The sequence below is a fragment of the Phascolarctos cinereus genome, unplaced genomic scaffold (assembly GCF_003287225.1).
Source record: "Phascolarctos cinereus isolate Bilbo 61053 unplaced genomic scaffold, phaCin_HiC Scaffold_9;HRSCAF=440, whole genome shotgun sequence".
In the NCBI taxonomy this organism is placed as follows: Eukaryota; Metazoa; Chordata; class Mammalia; order Diprotodontia; family Phascolarctidae; genus Phascolarctos; species Phascolarctos cinereus.
This window is the reverse complement of record NW_027556402.1, coordinates 147,429,625-147,448,387: the sequence shown is the minus strand read 5'-3', so window position 1 is coordinate 147,448,387 and position 18,763 is coordinate 147,429,625. Positions and strand designations below refer to the sequence as shown.

The following is an 18,763-nucleotide window of genomic DNA, read 5'->3' as shown; positions in this document are numbered from 1 at the left end:
GACATACAGGTATGAGGCATCAGCATGTTTGCAAAAAAAAAATTGACTCTCATTTCTTTCTCTCAAACCATGTTTACCAACATATTTATCACTTTCTTCCCCTTACCCATCTTGAATTAATGTCACCAAATATAAAGTACAGTATATTTTGATTTCAATTGGTGAGTGTTAGCAAGGTTTTAATAGAATGTCCCTACTTCATCATCCTCTGTAACAGATGTTGGCAAGTAATCTGTAAATACCTTCACAATGGTCTTTTTACAAATGCTTATCACAGGTACCACAATAGGAGATGACCAGGAGTCCAAGAAGTAAATGATATATCTTGTTACCTTTGTACACACAATAAAACCAACTATGCCAACTATATTATTTGCATTTCCAAAGATAGCCTGTGTGCTATCTTCCATTTAGCTATAACTACCCTTTTTAAAATTTTTGGCTTCATTTTTAGTGAGAATGTGAAGACTGATGTGATTCAATTCTTCTAGGAACATGCCTACTAGGTCACTGGACAAGGACGTCACATTTGGAGCACCGATAGCTAAGTTATGTTTGTAGATGGTCTGTTCCTCCTTTGTCAGAGGGTTGTTGAACAAACTATGTCTGTTGAAACATCTTTCCGGAAATCTTGAATGATTTTGATATCTATGCAGGAGTCATAATGCAGATGAACAGCCTGTGAAGTACTAATTTGATCTATGGAATCAATGTTTTTTTTAATAGTCAACAAATAATGATCACAAGTATTCCTTATACTTCAGTCACCATGTGACTCAAAAGCTGCAACCAATGGAAGAACATTGTTTGTGAAAACCAGCCCATTCCCTTCTCATTGCTTCTTGATTAATGTCATAAAAGGTTTGGGAAAGGCGAAGTAGGCTCATGGATTTCAAGGATCCAGGTGACTTCTATGCCACAAAAGGCATCAGAGTGAGATTTTGTAAAGGCAATGGTAGTATATGAAACAAACACAGAGGGAGATAGTGATGGTACTACCATGGTGGTGATAAATTTGGAGTCAGAGAATTTAAGTACAAACACTAGCTCTACCCAGCTCCTGCAGCCATCATTGATGGAAGTAATGTCTGTGGACAAGAAGCCAGCCATTCCCACTGACTGCTGACCAAATGTCCCTGACAGAGAGGCAAGGCAGCCTAGCAGAAGAAGCAAGGCATTGTGAGGGAAAAGAGAGGAGGCAGAATGTTTCAGGTGAGTTAGAACACTCACCACCTCCCAAGAGGGACCCCAAGATAGTCTAAGACCTTGGGCCCCGAAGCCCAGGGAATAGAAATGCAACCAGTCAGTCAGCAATGATTTATTAAATGCTTGCTATGTGACAGACCCTGTACTAAGGGCTGAAGATGCAAAGAAAGGTAAAAACATAGTCACTGTCCTTATGGTGTTCACCCCATACCATCAACCCTACTTCCAGAATTGTCCCACAGTCATCATCCAGGGGAGGAATTCCTGTGGAGATACATGTAAGGATTAAATGTAAGGATTAAAGTGTAAGGGTTAAATGAAACAGCATTTGAAGCACTTAACACGGATGCCTGGCACATAATGGTGCTTAATAAATGCTTGCTTGCTTCCTTTCCTCCTTGCAGCTGTTCTCTAAAGCCCCTTCCCTGTGAAACCTCCTACATGTATTGTCTTCTCTTCAGATAAAGAACTGTTTCCACTATTCTATATGTATTTTGAGTGCTCATCACAGCACTTTGTACACTGTTCAGTCATTTTTCAGTTGTGTCTGATTCTTTGTGATCCCATTTGGGGTTTTCTTGGCAAAGTGGTGTGGTTGCCATTTCCTTCCCCAGCTCATTTACAGATGAAGAAAGTTAGGCAAACACGGTTAAGTGACTTGCCCAGGGTCACACAACTATATCACCTGTTTGTAATAAGCACTTAATGGTTTTTCATTCATCTACTCATTTAGTAGAACGATGGTTGAATTAATTTTAATTAAGTGGTAAACTATTCTATTAATAATTAAAATGTGAGTTCCATGGAGACAAAGACTGTATCTTATAAAAAACATTATATACTTCCCAGTACCTACCACAGTACTCTGCAAACTGTAGGTGTTCAATATTGTAATTGAATTGAATTGTGGTAGAATAAGAGTAGCACCTAAAGACAGAAGGAGAGAGGGAAAAGGCTTGGGACAGTCTTCATGGAGAATGAGATAGGGCGTAGTCTAAAGAGTATACAAGTATGCACAATGTATCCCACTTGTTTCATTTATGAGCCCTCCTTATCTACCTCCTGGCATCACAGACTTCCTTTGAGCCTCAGCTAAAATACCCCCTTCAGCAAAAAGCTTTTCCTGATCCCTCTTAATGCTAATTCCTTCCCTCTATTACTGTCTCATTTTATCCTGTAGAAATCTTATTTACACATGGTTGTTTGAATACCATCTACCCCTTTAAAGTATGAGCTCCTTATGTTTGTCTTTTTCTGCTCTGTGTGTCAGGCACAGTGCCTGCCTGGCACAGAGTAGGCCAAGTACTACTTTATAAAGTACTTTTATAAAGGCACTACTTTTATTTATAAAGCCTGGCTTTATAAATGCTCGTTAATTTGATTTGCCCTGTTAATACTGCTTAACCCCAGAATAAATATCTATATTCACTTCAGGTCAATACATTGTGGCAGAAGATATCAGATGTAGCTGAAAAGACCAGCAACATGAAATCAGACCTGGGTTCTAGTTCACAATTTGCCACCAACATCTTTGGACCTCAATTTTTTCATCCAACAAGTGAGGAGGGTGTTTTAAGTCACTTCTAACTCTAAAAGCCTATACTTTTAGCAGTTTCTCACATGGAATTAATTTTAGACATGGAATAAAACTTCAGGTTAAAAAGTGGTTCAAGCCATGTGGAATTACTTGGGGCCTTCCCCTGATTCTGGTAGTACTGCCCCCAAGGCCCAGTTTATTTATCTGTCCCATGGCCCCTTTGCCCTACCTCTCACTTAAAGGATTCCATCAAACATATCCACCATAGTGCACAAGCTCCCTTATAGGTTTGAATCTAGACAGAGAAAAGGAGTGAAATTAAGTTAGGAAGGGATGCAGGAAGGATATGAAAAGTTGGTTCCATGTTGGTGAAATGGGCATAAACTGAAGACGAGGCATAAAACTCTACCTCTGCAGCAGCATTTACGCATGGACAAGAATCTGATGGGGGTTGGAAAATTGGGAGGGGGTAAGATCTTCCTTCTGCCTCAGATCCTTTTTGACTCAGACTGTAAACCTTGTGCTAGGGGGAGGACGGCAGTGCATGCCTTAGGGATGTGAGAGATAAGATCCCAAGGAAGAGAAGCTTTCCCCCCAGAATGGGGGTCACAGAGCCTCTCCTGTATGTCTGTCAATAAGCTCGTACCTGCGCCCTCCCCCAACCCCTTCCCTTCTCCCCCTCCACGGACTCTCGCGAGGGTATCTGCCTTTATTAATTCTTGGCCAAGGAGCTCACTACCTTCGCTGTATGGTCAGTGGGTGTGTGTTTGCCTCGGGGAGGAAAGGTACCCAGAACTGTTTTGATTCCTGCTACAGTTCACTCCTCTCCGTGGGTACCGCAGGACCCCTCCCGAACCCCTCAATGCCTGTCCAGGGCAGGGCCCAGGTTCTAGGAGCCGGAGAGCAGGCGCGCTGCGCTGGGGCGCACGCCGAGTTTGGGCACATGTCCCAGGGTCGGTCTGCTACTGGAACCACCGTAGGGTGGATGGAAGCGGCGTGGCGCGGACTCTCAGCAGAACCGCCGGCCTTGCGGACCGGGGCCAGGCCTCCGCCCCGCTGCGTCTCCTCGCGGTGCTCCGAATCGCCGCATCCCCTTGAGCTTTGCCCACCTAGAGCTAATGGTGCTTCACGGGGCCAGAAGAGAGGGATAAAGCACTCTTCTCTCTTAAACCCGGACGGACGATCCAGCCTCTGTTCCGGATCCTGTCGTGAGAGACAGCCGCAGCTACTTAGTTACCGTCTGCAGCCCCTCCAGGGCTCAGCCCCTCCGGTGTCACCTTGTCCTGCTTTAATTTGGAACATCGAATTTGTCTTTCTAGGTGCTTCGTGGAAGGGCCGCCCTGGCTGCAGTGTCGCTGCCGTGAACTGTTAAAACCTGTTTTGGGAGCTTCTGAAGCTCCGAACTTCGAAGGCCTTGGGAAACTGAATGAAGGGTGGTGCGGTTTATACGTGCTACTTAATGGAGTATGCTGTCAGATGTGCTCACGCGTTTTTCCTCTTTATCTTTGTAGAATAGGAAATGACCTTTTCATATCACGAATTTATTCTAGTAGTTGAGGAAAGATAAAATAAGGCATCCTCAAAATAAACTGCCTTTAAAGATTTTACAATTCACTTACAAGTTTTGAGGTCTATGATAAACAGTTATATGCTACTTTTGAAATAAGGAACTGCGGTTAAAAAAAAAGTTTGGGTTTTTAAATTGCTAATGGGGAGGGGGGGTAGTTGTGAACCCTAATCCTATTTGGTAATTTTTTTCCCCTAGCTTTTCTTTCTTTTTTTTTTTATTAATTTAGTTTTAGTTATCAACAATCACTTCCGTAAGCTTTTGAGGTAATGTTTTAAGACCTAGTGCTGTAATGGACTAACAGAAGGATGTACTAATTTACTACATCCACAGATTTAAAATGTAGATTCTTTCCAGTTACCATCAAACTAGATGTGTTGTAGCCTGAAATAAAGTATCTTGCTGGGTGGAATCCTAATTTAAGTGGTAAAAGCATATTTATTGACAAGTATGAGACCATCATTTTGGTGTAGGTTTTTTCCCCCAGAATACTTGTATTGTTTTAGAATCCATAGACCCAACAACATCTTGGGCCATTGGAAGACAGAATTCATTCTCTCATGTTTGAAAGTCATCCCTTGCTTGATATTGATAACTAAAAGATCATTAAACAGTTCTCTGATATGAATAGTAGCGTTCACTGCAGTTTAATCTGACAAAGTAATGGAAGAAAAAATCAGAAAACAGAAGCAAAAGACATTCTTTTGTTAAAGTTATTTACATACTTTATTTGCAATATTTTAAACTATATTCTTTCCTCTCCCCAAATATAGGGGAATTTTTACCATTGTGGTTACTTGCTATATTTCCATCATAAATTTTATAAACATCCATTCATTTGTGTTAATAATGCTTTTTTTAGAGGGCAGCTAGGTGGTACTATGGATAAGCACCAGCCCTGGACTCAGGAGGACATGAGTTCAAATCTGGCCTCAGACACTTGACACTTACTAGCTGTATGACCCTGGGCAAGTCACTTAACCCAATTGCCAATCCAAAAAAAAAGGAAAAAATGCTTTTTTGAAAAAGTAAAATCATATTTGTTCATGTATGCTTATTTGGAATTTTGAGGGATTATTTTTTATATGCTTTAAGAACTTAAGACATTATTCATTTCCCATTCTGTAATCGTGCACTCTTTTTTTCCATTGGCCTTCCCTTTACCAGGAGACACATATACTGCGATGTGCTTTGTTAGAGTGGTTCTTAGTATCTTTGTTCAGGGGGTTAACAACATAAAAGGGAATTGGATAGAGCATACCTTTTTAGCTGTTACAATTTATTAAGCCATGGAAAAGGCAATATAGATGTATATACAAACACATGTATATATATAAATATACACACATATGTACACATACACCATGGAAAAGATAAATATATATGCTATTTATATAATAATATAGAAAAAGATATATAAGCTATGGAAAAGACATTAGTTATAATGAAAACTCTTCACTGGAGTAATTAGACTTGTATTGAAATCCATTATAACAACCAGCAACTTTGGTTCTGAATGCTACTACAGTACTTGAAATATCAATCATTGTATATTCCATAAGGTTTTTGTAATGTGAAAAATTTCAGTGCTCAAAATTATATTCCCCCTTAAAGTATTTCAATTATAATGACAACAATAGGAATCTGTAGTATAGACTGGCAAGAATATAGATTGGATTCCAACCCTAGGTCTACATGCTACTAGCTCTGTGAAGTAGGGCAATTCATTTAAACACTTCACTTTCCTCATCTCTTAACTGAGCATAACATTTTCATGATCTATTTTTGAGAGGATCATATGGAGTACTATACAAATGTGTGCTCTAATAAAACAGGACCAGAGCTCAAAATTCCCTTAAAATGGGGTCAGTTTGCTTTTTGTCTCAGCCAATCATGCTAATAGTCTTTGTCCCATAAACTTCCTTTGTCCAGTGGCTAATACCCTATAATCTCATCAGGTTGTTTGGTAAAATTTCATTCAATTTAATCTTCAACTAACAAATGACCCATGCTCTTCAGGAGAGGCATTAAACATGCTCAGGCAGCCTGAACCAGATTGAAATGTAATCGAGAAATATATTTAACAAAAAATAAAACATAGCTAACATGTACTTTTCTAAATATGTGGCCCACAGGGATCCTTACATATGGTTTAGTGGCCTGTTTCTATTTGACACCACTCCTCTACAACATTATCAGATGGCTTCAGAAAATATCCCTATTTGATCGAAGATTGTTATGACCTACCTCCTTTACACTAAAGTTTAAAATAATCTTAAACCGCTGAAATTTTAGGTGGCCTAATAAGCTAAACTGATGGCTCTTTCATGTCTTTGCAGCTTCACCAATCTCAAGTGAAATCAAGTTCTCCCTTCTTGAAATTTTTGTAGCACTTTGGCTCTTATCTTTTACTGTTTCTTTAACCTCATGCCTGCGATGTATCACATTTATTCATAAACACATATTTTCTTTATCTCCCATTAGATTCTAAGTTCCTTCATGTCAGCTAGCAGATTGTTTTTCATTCTTTGAACCACAGCACCAGCATAGTATCTTAAACATAGCAAATACTTTTTCATTGTTGAATTGTAGGAATTGATAAGGTTGGATTCTTGAAATATCTTTTTATTCACCTAAAATTATTGGAATAATAACAAAACTCCAATATTTGTCAGTCATTTAAAAAGAATTAGCATAGGTTATCTAAATGTAGCTTTTAAATGACTTAAACTTTTATCAGAGGGATTTAAGTAGATTAGCTTCTCCTTTGATATAAATGTAATGAGGCCATCTTCATTGGCTCTGTTCTATCTCAGAAAAAGAACACAAACTGCTTGAAATTCTGTTTCTGGCTCAATCACCAACTTGGCTACTCTACCTCGAGCCAGAGAGATTCATTTTTTCTCCTTCCATCTGTAACACACAGATCAAGCTTTTAGCCTTTTTCCCTGTGGTGGTAGGATTAATGAGCTACCAACCTGGCATACAAATAAATTTCTATTAAGAGATATTTAATGACAAAAGCTTAGGTTAGAAGTGAAGAATTTTTAGACTTTAGCCAGTAGGTCCCTTGCTCTGTGTTAAATTTCCAATTTCTAAATTTAAGCAAATGAGAAACAGATAAATCATTCAAGTGATAATATAAACTGGAAAGGGAAGCGACAGTGTTCACCCTTAAAATTATGAAGTTTTCAATGTTAAATAATTTTGTCACCTTCAAATAGATTTTTTATTATCAAAAATTTTTTCATGTGCTGGGACAAGAATCAATAAAATGCCTTATTGTAAGAATGAGGACATCATAAATTGTAAATGATAATTCTCTGCTGATGCCCCAAATACATTTTTATGTACTTACAACAGTGTTTTCATAAAGCTGACTTACCATTACATGTGCTTATTAGAGTTGACATTATAGTAATAAGACATATTCATCAATGCAGACAATTAAACATTATTGACTATCTTATAATACAAACATCAAACCCTCTAGGAGCAAAGTACCAACCTTATGGTTCTAGTAAGTGTGTCTCTTAACAGTACTCATGACAAGGTTCCCTCTGCAAAGCCTGTGCCATGTATCTCTCTCCAAGGTGACATTCTGTCATATATCCCATCAAATAGCACTGCTTTCTAGTGAACAAGGAACGTTCACATTTCCAAGTGCAAGAAACACAGGATTCTGTCATAGTCATAACCCAAGAGCAGACTGATGGCCAGTACCTATGGTAGGTTTTTATGGTCCTGGCTAAGGAGGTGTAGAAATTAAGAAATCTAAGACTGGGGACACAAAAACACGTCATTAGCAGTTATTTACCAAACTTGAGATATATACATTAGCAGTTGCTTACTAAATTTGGGACGGACACACATATCATTGCCAAACTATACCACTCAAGTGCTTGCCTTGTTACAGAAAATTACTTAGTCACAAGATGGAGGCTTAACACAAAATGGAGTTGTTCATCCTAAATTAACATCCCACTACAATATGCCTAATACTAATATTAACCCAAAATGGGGTTAACCTGGAAGGTGATTTTTTTGAAATTATTATATTCCTAAGCCTTCATTAGATGGCTCTCCATGTGCTGAATATAGGCAAAAGTATTTTCTTGGATTTAGAATTTTTTTACCTTTGTGACCTGACACATTGTCTTCTAATATATTGCTTCTATATTCTGCTATCTGAATAGATTTCTGATTTCACTAATGTGTATGCTCCTTCCTCTAGGGCCAATCACAAGACATCTCATACTGTGGGATTTCTGTATGTTTCTTTTTGTAAATTACCCACACAAAAACTACCTTACATGTCAAGACCTACTTCTGGTTCTTTAAATATTTTGTAGGTAATATACATCTCTAAGGCCATCCATCTCCAAACACTTACTCTTACTAGAGGATGGATGGGCTTGCCTCCTTTCTTCTTTTCATTCCTTTCTTTTTTTGGTTACAAATATGTATCATCAAGCAAATAAAATTCCCCATTGTCCATGTCTAAAGAATACATCTCAATCTGTAATCCAAGTCTGTCACCCCTCTGTCAGGAGGTGGGAAGTATGTGCCATCATAAGTCCTCTGCAATATTGGTTGGTCCTTGTATTGATCAGAGTTCTTAAGTTTTTCCAAAGTTATTTGAAAAAGTCTGTATCAGCTCATGCAAATCTGCCCAGGACCTATCTATCTCAGCCAAGAAAGTATAGCATTTCCAAAAATAACCAGCTTTCTACTTAGTACTCATACTAATATTTAAATGAAGGCAACGTGTCCTGCTAAAAAGGGTATTTTACTGGGAGTCAACCTAGTTATACTTGATGTTTTTATAATTGCAGAGGGTTTATTAATAGAAGAGCTAAGACACATACCTCCTTGCTTTCTTTAATAGATGGAGACTATGAGTATATAACATTACCTATACTGTTGGAAAAGGTTGATATATTGGTTGTTTTTGCTGAACTGCTTTTTGTCCTCTTTCTTTTTTATTCTATGATATATGAAAAAATTCTCTGGTCAGAAGAGGGGGAAAGAGATATTCAGAAATATCATGATATTAAAACTAAGGATAGCAATAAAATATTTTTAAATAGTAGAGAGTTATTCTAACCTATCCAAGTTGACTCATTTACTACTTATCAACAAAGCAGAAATTAGAAACTGTTTGGATTCCTACTGTAGTATTCTTTCCAGTAGATTTAACTATAACCAGAAATTTACCATATTTAGTGCAAAAGGAATGATGTGGTCTATTTTAAACTACTTCACCATCTGCTTTACTGTATGTGTTACATTTATAAAGGTAAGAATTTCTATTTGAGATAAATAAGCCTACACTTCAGATTTTTTTTTCTATTCATAAAGGATTGGAAAATTGGAAACTATTCTCAAGTAAGAGTAAAGGAACATAATATTTAGTATGTATATATCACTTTGAGATTTGCAAAATACTTTATGAATAATCTCTCAATTTATCCTCCTAACATACCTGGGAGTACATGCTATTTTGCAGATGAGGAAACTGAATTTGACAGGTTAAGTGACTTGTCCAGGGACACAAAGTTGGTGTTTTATTTGAATTCAGGTCTTCCTGACTCTAAGCCAATGCTATATCCATTGTGCCATCTGCATCAAAAAAGTGAGACCAAGGGGATGCAGCCAAGATGGTGGAGTGAAAACAGTGACCTGCTTGAGCTCTCCCCCAAACCCCTCCAAATACCTGTAAAAAAAAGTGAGGCCAAGAAAAGTAAAGTGATCTAACTCTGATTCAAAACCTGATCCCAAGGCTTTATATTCAGTACTTTTTCCATTGCCCCATGTCCCCCTTCTCCCTATGCCTAAAGAGCCACTCTCCTCCAAAGACCTTCCTTTGACTATGTCTCCTTCCAGATCACATACCCATCTATTCACCTTTTTCTCTTAATTTAACTCCCCCCGAAACTTAAACTCCTCCTGGGGACCAACATTTTGTTCTAGCCACATGGTTGATAGGAAGGATCCATAGCTTTCGAGCAAACAGTTTTGAAGTAGCTAGAAAGAACCACAAATGGCTTTTAAGGCAGAGAGTAAGGAATTAGAATAAGTAGGTGGAGAATACGTACTCAGGAAGAATGGAAGCTAGACAGAATTAGATTGGTAGTGCCTATATGCAGAAAAAATTGTCAAGGATAACAATTTATTTCCTGCTGTTCAATTATGCATTTATACTACTCCTGAGTATAAAAGAGAAAAAAAAATTATTTGACAGCTGGCTGATACTTAGCTGAAATATCATTCTTCAGCATCAATTTCAATTAAAATCGTAAGAGGTTAGTATGCTATGGTAAAAGGACCACTGCATTGGAGAATTAGACTAAAACACTTTTAAAGTTCTTTTCAGGTCTGTCTGAGTCTATAAAAACTGATTTAATCATCTGAGAACAACTTTAAGAACTCCAGTGGCTAAAAGCAGTTTGAGACCAGGAGACAGGTTAAATTAGGGAACAATCTTAGATAGGGTAAGCTTTAGTGGTAGAAAGCATGATGAAATACTTGCCAGTCAACTTTTGGGGGTAAGCCTTGAAACATTTTCTTTTCCCTTGGAGGATAGTAAGGTGTCTAGTGTGTCTGTCCTGGTTGGCTTAAGTGCTTAAACTGCCCCCAGGGGAAAATGTGTTTAACTTGGCTGCCATCAACCTTTCCTAATTAGTGTTCTGGTTTAGGAAGAAGATGAAATGATGTTTTTGTGTGTGTCAATTTGTCAAGGGACTGTCTTATTTGTTTTTGTTCCTTTTTGTGTTGTTAACTTTTCATCACAGCATTTAAAGGAAAATATATGGTCTCCTAACAAGTCTTTATTTTCTTTATAAAACATACTCATAATACTTGCACAGACAAGTAGAAGAAAAAAGCCTGAAAGACATTCATCTGAAATGTACTGATATGTACACCTTTTTCTGTTTAGACTCCTTTGAAGTGAAGATCAGAGGTGGTCCTTTCTCGCTAGCCATCTTTGATGTTTTTCTTTGCTATTGCTTCAATTCTATACATAGACAAACCATAAAATAGGGCAATATATAATCATCATTCAATGATTAACTTAAATGAGATATTTGTCAAAGAAAACTTAATCTGTTACCATTTAATTATCTTTTATGATGTTGCTGAGTATCTCAAAGAAAAAAATTAATTTAACCGAAATGTTATTTTTTGGCATCAATTTCAATTTAAGCCATGAGCCAGTTTTAAAATTGCCTTAACAGACTAAAAACAAATGCATAAAAATGCCTAAGAAAAAGTTCAATTTACTATAGTTTCAGTGTGATGTTTAATTGGAAACCAAATAAACCTCCTGGCAATCTAGAGTGTAACCCCTTCCTCACTATGCTCCACTACAATAAGAAGAGGAAGTAAAAATCTCCAGGAAAATGCTATGGGCCAAATCAGTCCTGCTCATAAAACTTTGAGAGCTGGGCTTGCCCACAAATCTTCCACCAAAAGAGCCAAAGATTGAGGCAGGAAACCAATCTAGAGTTCAAAGTGTTCTAGCACAGAGGTGTCAAACACATGGTAGAATGCCTCAGAACCAGATTAAAATGTACTTGGGAAATATTTAACAAAATAAATAAAAACACAATAGAACATAGATAATATGTGATTTTCTAAGCCCATATGCAGCTCACAGGGATCCTCATGTATGATTTAGTGACCCTTATTTCAATTTGAGTTTGACACCATTGTTCTAGGAGGTGGCCTGTCTACTAACCTGGGGAGAAAAAATTCAAGGACAGTGAGGGGAGGAATTTACTCTGCTACTTCTCTAGCAATGAAAAAAGCAGGGAGAACAACTGAGGTCCTGTATAACCAAACTGTGACAAGAAGCAGTTGGGAGACTGGATCATTGGTTCTAATGAGCAACAGTGTGATGGGTGACAAAAAGTGGCTGGAAGTTGGGTTCTGAGTTCCATCAACTGACAAGATATTGACTCTCCCAGAATTCATGAATACAGAAAAGATGCAATACTAGTAATGTTTGTTTGCTCCTGGTGGAAGCAGCTGGCAGAGTAGTCTAAATCCAAATAACCTGGAATGTGCCACTGAATGAAGATGGAGAAAATTATGCAACTGTTGTAACTGGGTCCACTACAAATTTAGGTTACACAACTTAAACTGGGCCCTTGCTGCTGCTAGGCAATCCTACTATACCTCTCTTATCAACTCATTATCCTACTCTTCACAGAGGCTCTCCCAACCCTTCTCATCCCTTCTCAAACTTCTCATGGCTCCCCCTCCCAGCATCCCCTCATCTGAGAACTTTGCCTTATATATTATTTTTTTAAATATTTCATTTCTCCGCCAATTGCATGTTAAAACAATTCTTAACATTTAAGTTTTTTATTCCAAATTCTGCCCCCTCCTTCCTTCCTCTTCTTCCCCCTCCCTGAAAAAAACCTGGTACTGTCCAAATAAAGACCGGAACCTACTATTTTTCACTTTCTTACATTCTTTTTTTCCCCTCAAGTACAAAATGACTAATATGGAGATGTTTTACGTGATTGAACATGTATCATCTATATCAGATATTTTACAGGGAAAAATTGAAACCATTTGCCATGAGCTGCCTTTCATCCTCTCTTATTTCCTATCACTTTGGTGCCTTCTGCCACTCTCTCCTCCTTTACCCCATCTCTTATAATGAAATGGCCTTTCTCCTTACCAAGGCTAACCCCCTCTACCTGTTCAAGTGATCCTACTGCAACCTGTCTCCACCAACAGATTGCCCTCTCTGCCATCCCCACTCTTTCACTTATTTTCATTCTCTCCCTCTCTACTGGCTCATTTCTTATTGCCTACAAACATGCCTATATTTCTCCCATCCTGAAAAAGCCTTCACTAGATCCTTCCATTGTCAATAGCTATGATCACATCTCTTCTGCCCTTTGTAGTGAAACTCCTTGAAAAGACCATCTATTAAATAAGTGCCTCCACTTTCTCCCCTCTCACTCTCTTCTTAACTCTTAACTCTTTACAATCTGCTTCTAACCATATCATTTCCACCAAACTGCTTCTCTAAAGTTACTAATGATCTTCTAGTTCCCAGATCTAATGGTCTTTTTTCAATCCTCATACTCTACCTCTCTGCAGCCTTTGATGCTGTTGATTATGCTCTGCCCCTTGTTACTTCATTGAACTGAAATTGCTCTCTTCATAGTTATTAATAATCTCTTAATTGTCAAATCAACTGGCTTTTTTCAACCCTCATCCTTCCTGACCTTTCTGCAGACTTTGACACTGTTGATTATTACTCTCTTCTCCTTTTTGGGACACCATTCTCTCCTGGTTCTCCTCCTATCTGTCAGACTGCTCCTTTTCTGTCTCCTTGGTAGATCCTCTTACAGACTTTTCCCTCTGACCATAGGTGTCCCTCAGGGTTCTGTCTTGGGCACTCTTCTTTCTCTAGACTACTTCATGTGGCAATCTCATCAGATACTATAGATTTAATTGCCATATTTATGCTGATGTTTCTCAAATCTACCTATCCTGCCTCAAACCTGCTGCTGATATCCATTCTCACATCCCCAATTCCCTTTCAGACATGTCAAAATGGAAGCCCAGCGGACATCTTAAAATTAATATGTCTAAAATGCAACTCATTCTCTTTACCCCTAAACCTCCTCTTTCCTACTTTCCCTGTTACTGGAGGGGCAACACAAACCTCCCAGTTGCTCAGTCTGTTGTCAAGGCCTGTTGAGTTCACCTTTACAACATGTCTTAAATACACCCCCTTCTCTCTTCTGACACTGCCATCATTCTAGTTCAGGGCCATATCATATTATACCTGGACTACTGTAATAGTCCACCTGCCTCAAGTCTCTCCCCACTCCATTCCATCCTCTATTTAACCACTAAAGTGGTTTTCCTAAAGTTCTGATCATGTCATTCCCAACTCATTAAGCTCCACTGTGTTCCTGTCACCTCCAGGATCTAGTACAAAATCCTCCTTTGGCATTCAAAGCCCTGTATAACCTCCTCAACCCCACTCCCTTCCCAGTCTTTTTATTCCTTACTTCTTACCATGCAGTCTTTGTTTCAGTGACACTGGCCTCCTTACTCTTTCATGAACAAGATATTCCATCGATTGGCTCTGGGCATTTTCTCTGACTGTCCACCATGCCTGGAATGCTTTCCCTCCCCAACTCAGTCTACTAATCTCCCAGGCTTCCTTTAAGTTCCAACTAAAATCTTATCTTTTGTCTCAGACCAGACATTTGACACTTACTAGCAGTGTGACCCTGGGCAAGTCACTTAACCTCAATTGCCTCACACAAATAAATAAATAAATAAATAAGTCTCATCTTTTACTGGAAGCCTTACCTAACCCTTCTTAATTCAGTGCCTGGCACATAGTAGGCACTTAATAAATTTTTTTTGATTGAGCAAATGAATTATTTCCTACTTATCCAGTATATAGCTTGTTTTGTATATATTCGCATTTTGTCTCTCCCATGAGATTGTAAGCTCTTTGAGGGCTGGGACCATCTTTTGTCTCTTTTTGTTTACTAAGAACTTAACACAGTGCATGGCATATAGTAGGTCTTTAATAAATGCGTACTGATTGATTGAAACTGTCTCTGCCTAGGTTTATGCAATACCCATAGATTGGCTGAAGGCACCTGGGTGTGGAAGGTACTATCCAAATGCTAATTATTTTTAATATATTTGATTTTATTCCTTTTGTGTTTATGGGTATGTAACTGCAAACAGCTAAATTAAGATTGTATGATAAATTCTATTACACAATATGACAGAATGGAAGATATATATCTATATCTATGTATCTATACACATACACACACAGGTGTGAGTAAGAGGAAGACCTAAGAATTTCCCCTCAAGAGTGGAAGAGACATTAAGAATCGAATTGGATAAATATATACTATACCTCTAGACTAAGACAAGTACTATTAATCACAACAGGAGAAAAGAAAGAGGATAGTGGTAGCCAGCTCTCAAAGAATCATAGAGTTTGGTGTTCCTTGGAGTGCCCACTGGTGCTGAATAGAACACATTTTTGTCAGCATGAGGACTGAATTGCCAGTAATTTAGCCCTTGTTTGTGAATAGGACCATGCAGTGGCCAGTAGTGTTTCTTGGTGGTATGGCAAAATCATTCTTTCACAAAATTAATTTGGATATATACGTGAATTATTCATATTTAGAAACTTCCAAGTTTCATAGACTAGGAGCTTAGAATCAATTTAAGACTTACTGAAGATTACTTTGCATTGTCTAGTACTTTACTACCCATTTCCTTCTTGATCCTTTTTTTGGGGAGGGAGGCAGGGAAGAGAAACTCAGGACTCTTCTGCTAGTGCACATTCTCCTGGAATCCTTTCTGCATCCTGGGACACCTACTGTGGCAGTTCTCTGGTTCTTTTCTTCTAGGAAGCCCAATAATTGGTCCACTTTCTTTTTTTCATTGCCATCATTCATTCTTTTATAGGTTCTTGTGTCCATTGCAGAAGTAGACACAATGACAAAACTTCTCCCTTACTCTTCTGTTCCTAAGTGAGTAAATAGACCATTCTGTGATTTTCTAAGGTTTTGGTTTTGGTTTTTACTCTTAATGTGTTACAGCTCACTTCCACTCTTACTGCTCCCAAGCTCATTTTCTGACCACCATGTCTCTTTGTACCCCAACTGCCTTCTCTTCTATCCTCACTTTTCTCTTTCTTTCCTTTCACTTTCCCTCCTTCCTCTCTAATGTCCTTTCCAATTAATTGGATTTTTGTTTTGGGATTTTTTGTTTGTTTTTGCTATCTGTCCTCTACTCCTACACCCCTTTTCCCATGGAGAAAAGATTAGGGTCTCAGAAACATAGCAATCAGACTTCCCATATTTGATAGGACTTCTCATCATTGTCCTCAGATGGTAGAATTGGTCCATGAGGAAGCACTAGGATAAGATGGTTCGGATGACCCTGCAGGAGAGAGTTAGGCTGATGACTTTGCACAGTCCTGCCTCACTTAAATCCAATTCACCTGCAAATCAAGACATCACCCTCCTGATGTCTTGAGTCTTCTAGAATGAAGGACAAACAACAATCTGTGAGCAGTAGTAGCTGCCCCACAGGAGACCCAACTGGCCAGTTCCTCCCTCCCCTCTTTTTTTCCTTTCTTCCTTCTTTCCTTCCTTCCTCCTCTCCCTCTGTCCACATGGGAAATCATACCCTTACATGTGAGTGCTCTGCCCAAAAAAATATAAATTTTGATTGACAAAATCTCCCAAGATATCTTGGGGCCTGGGGGCTAGATTTTTTTCCCTCTTCCCTACTTATTTATTCTATCATTTTTTAAAAAACTAGGACAATTAACTCTTTTGTCCCATGTAGTTTCATTTATGATTTCTTGAAATTGGGCTCTGGAAAATGAGGCTTTGATAAAACCCACTAGGATTCAAATGGAACTACTCAACCATGCCTTAAACTCAAATATTCTGGTTCTCACTGATTGGCCAATAATAGGTCCTAGCCCATTGTTTGGGTTTTGATGGCTCAGTGAGTGTGTGTGTGTGTGTGTGTGTGTGTGTGTATGTAGCAATTGTTTCTGTTCTGGCCAGAAACCCTGAGGGTCTTCCCCTCCCAGTTCAATTTTTTTTTGAGTAGCAAATTAGGCCATCTTTTGCCTCATTTCTTACCTAGCCTTAAATGACTGAATGGGTGTTGCCTCAGACAAACTAAGACTTGGGAAAGACCATAGCTTAAAAAGGCCAAAGTCTCCCACTGCATCTAGGCTCATCTCTAGTTGTCCTGACCCATGTCTAGTCACTGGACTGAGATGACCCTGGAGGAGTGAGGCTGGTGACTTTGCACAGCTCTGCCTCACTTAAATCCAATTCACTTGCAAGTCAAGACATCACCCTCCAGATGTCATTGGTCCTCTTCCAGAACAAAGGACAAACAATGGAACAAGCACATCACTCAGTCCTTTGTTCAGAGGATGAGATAATCTACTTTCTTATCAAGGCTCAATCTTCTATATTTTTCCTTGCTCCTATCCCTTCTAGTCTCCTCTAGGACTTTACTCCACCCATATTCTTCCCCTCTTTCTTACTTTCAGTCTCTCCTCTATCAGCTCCTTAGATGCCTACAATTTCAGGTCTCCCATCCCTAAAAAATTCACCAAAAAATGCTTCCCTATTTCCTGGTCTCTATCTTCAGTCCCTTCATTGCTAACTTTCTCCAAAGAATAGTCTACTTCCCCTCTTCCTCTACTTCTCCTTTCAGTCACTTTGAGGCTGCCTTCACACTTCCTGAAACTACTTTGTCCAAGCTCAGCAATGACTTGTGATTTGCCAATGCAATGGTCTTTTCTCATGCTTATCCTATTTACCTTTCAGTAGTATTTGATATTGTTGACATTTTTCCTTCTAGACACTATAGACTTGGCTTCCTTGACAAGTCAGCACACGAAGAAACAGAAAGAGTGTTGGACTTGGTGGCTAGAAATTTCCTTCTGGATGTTTTATTGCACTTTAAACTTGATTTGTTCAAAAATAAACTCATCACATTGAGAGGCATCATAGTGTAGTGAGGGGAAAAATACTGTTATCTGGAATTAAATTGTCTGAGTTCCAATCTCAGCTCTGTCACTGTTTCCTTGGGCAAGTCTGCTAAAATTCGACCTTCTGTCCCTGAGTTCACATATACATATACATATACATATACATATACATATACATATACATATACATATACATATACATATACATATACATATACATATACATATACATATACATATACATATACATATATATGTAACTGCATACTGTCTCCCCAATTAGATTGTGATCTCCTTGAAGACAGCAACTTTAAAAAATTCTAATCTTTCTTCGTATCTCCAGCGCTTAGCACAGTGTCTGGTATATAGCAAGTGCTTGATAAATGTGACTTGACAACTTCTCTGTGCCTTAGTTTTCTCACCTGTAAAATCAGGGTGTTAGATTAGATGGCCTGAGGTCCTTTTACTTGGAAATCCATGACCCTATGACTAAGAGTTTACAAGCGATACTCTTATGCTAGGAATACAGATCTCAAAAATGAACGTGGCTTAGATCTTCCATTGGGTGGGGGGGGGGAGGTTGGGGTGGAAAGAGCAGGAAGAGATCAGGCTTTCGTTCTCCTCATACTGGTATCATTAGGGGCAAGTGTAGGGGGCCATGAGGAAAAGGACTCAGGTTTACACCAGGGCTCTTTAGGGAATGTAAAGAGGTAAGTGCTGGGGAAAGATGACCCAGGTACATTTCAGGATCTGAGGAGGGAAAGGTGAAGTCTAAATAAGAGCAGTAGCAGCTTTGGTAGTGAGGACGCATCATTATAACAGGTTTCTACATTTGGGGATAGGTGGAGAGAGGGAAGGGGAAGGAAAAAAACCCAGAATTGAGGTCACATGCTCCTCCTGCTTTTGGCCAATAGCA

The 18,763-nt window shown here is 38.7% G+C and overlaps 1 non-coding gene across 1 annotated transcript; it reads left to right on the top strand.

The window, feature by feature from the left end:
• The first annotated feature begins 3,844 nt into the window (after positions 1-3,844).
• LOC144455531 (small nucleolar RNA SNORA26) lies at positions 3,845-3,964 on the top strand. Its single transcript, XR_013484252.1, has one exon. It is a non-coding gene; the product is annotated as a small nucleolar RNA SNORA26 (small nucleolar RNA).
• Positions 3,965-18,763: the final 14,799 nt, after the last annotated feature.